Source organism: Tamandua tetradactyla, chromosome 26, assembly GCF_023851605.1.
Source record: "Tamandua tetradactyla isolate mTamTet1 chromosome 26, mTamTet1.pri, whole genome shotgun sequence".
NCBI classification, from domain to species: Eukaryota; Metazoa; Chordata; class Mammalia; order Pilosa; family Myrmecophagidae; genus Tamandua; species Tamandua tetradactyla.
The window spans coordinates 24,115,557-24,117,607 of record NC_135352.1 but is presented as its reverse complement, the minus strand read 5'-3'; the positions used below and the strand labels follow the sequence as shown (position 1 = coordinate 24,117,607).

The window sequence follows — 2,051 nt, the reverse complement described above, 5'->3', positions numbered from 1 at the left end:
GTACCAAGCAAGTCCTGTGTCCTAGGATTAAGAGGCTGGGAACAGGAATCCCTTTTTACATATATAGATAACTCTTTCCGAACCTTGGTTTCTTCTCTTGACCTTTAAACTGCCTAGCTCTCCTTACCTCTCTGCACCATCTTCCTATTGAAACTAATTTCCAATTTTCCAGTAGGAGATCAAGCCATGGGGCAACCCAATTAAAACCTAGTCTCCAATGAAAGGGAGGGATTTCAAGAGGATACTATGGCAGAAAAGCCAGTTCTAATTGGCAAAAATGAAGCAGTTCAAATAGTTGTTTTTTGTAATGATAAAGCAACAACAATACAAAAGTATTCCTGCTGCACAGACCCGGAGCTGTGCAGTGCCCACCAAGATATACTTTTTAATATGACAACAAAGTATCTGCAATTGAGATTGCTCAGGTACCTGAGAACACAGTGCGGAGTGAAGGCTTAGATCAAAATATACAAAAATACAAAACCATCATATTTGTATTAAGAAAAAAAAGTTAAAATGCACACGATATGTCATCACACACAACTAGTGCAGTTGGCATCCTGGAGAAAGTGGGACCCAAAGTACAGTTATCCAAGGGAGCAAATAAAATCAGATTGGCCCAGAAAGGGGTAGGAGTGAGTTTAGAACAGTAGTTCTGTAGCTGTTCCACCAACTACCCCTTTTGTCTATCACAATCCACTGTTTGGGACAGTTCCCAGCACCCTGTCCCAAGCATGGGTTATGAGGGGACAGGACATGGAAAAACCCTGCCCTACCCCTGAGAGAGTCCCTCCCACAAGGTAGTGGCTCATGGGTTGGGTCCATCAATCTGCTCTCATACTTAATCTTTGCACTCTGGTATGAAAAAGTTTTATAAATCCTCTTTCAAAGAAAAACAGCTTCCCTATCCAGACCAGTGTCAAAAAACTGGAAATTCTAGGGGTATTTCATGCAGGCTCTAGGGATATTTCTCCTGAAAGCTCTAACTTGTATTTGGATAGAGAATGGATGGAATTCCTTTGCCTCACCCCTTTTCCCCACCAAGATGGAAGAGGGGGTGATGCTATCCACCCCAGTCTAAGATACAAGGCAGTGCCAGCTGCACCCTACCCACTCTATCCCACATACTCCACCTTGTGGGTCCACACCTGCTCCTTGGAACTTTCTGATTGCAAAAGGATTGCCCCAATGCACTGTGGCTCAATTCTGGGCCTCTGGCAGCAGAACAGGGCTGTGGATCTCTTTTTCTTCCTCCTGAAAGTAGGAGGGCTTTCCCTGTGAGCTGGGGCCTGCTGAGGTATCATGGGCATGAGGCCACCACATGGCTAATGCTCTGGCAGCAGTGACACTTGTTGGGCTGAGGTCGCAGCTTGCATTCCTTGGCCTGGTGGTCTAGCCCTCCCCAGTTGTAGCACCTGTCTCCTTTTGATCTGCACGTCTGCATGTTCTTCCCCTTCGCCTCTCACTCCCAACACAGAACTCCCCACCAGGTCCAGCGACACGGAGAGATTCCAGGCCCTTGGCAGACTTCTTACACATGAACTCCACTGCCTCATCCTCCTTCAGACTCCGAAAGCCCTCCATGTGCAGTGTACTCGGATGCACAAAGACGTCCACTGGGGTCTTGAGTGTGACCTCGGCGCGGGCGGTCATGGACAGGGAACCCAACCCCGTCGCACGTTGAACCTCCTACAGACGCCCGCACCGTGCAGCAGCTGCGGCTCCTCTGCCTCCCGGGCCGCGTTCCCTGGTGCCTCCTCTGCAGCCTGGGCCCAGCCCCCTGCAAACAGCCGGTTGGACATGGAGCCCATCGTTGTCGCCTGAGCCCCAGCCCTAGGCCCCTGGTCCGGCGGCTGCTGGCCCCAGAGAAGTCCAGAGGCAAAGGAGTGTTTCAGAGAAGAGGCAACTACATCTTCCCCAGCACAATAGCAGTGGGAGTGCCCACCAAGATATACTTTTTAATATGACAGAACAAAGTATCTGCGATAAAGGTAGTTTCCATTCTCATAATTCAAAATGGTCTTTATGTGACGGGACAATAATTTATGTGT

The 2,051-nt window shown here is 48.9% G+C and overlaps 1 pseudogene; it reads right to left on the bottom strand.

The window, feature by feature from the left end:
- Positions 1-1,200: 1,200 nt before the first annotated feature.
- LOC143669909 (protein lin-28 homolog A pseudogene) lies at positions 1,201-1,811 on the bottom strand (annotated as a pseudogene).
- Between the last annotated feature and the right edge of the window lie 240 nt (positions 1,812-2,051).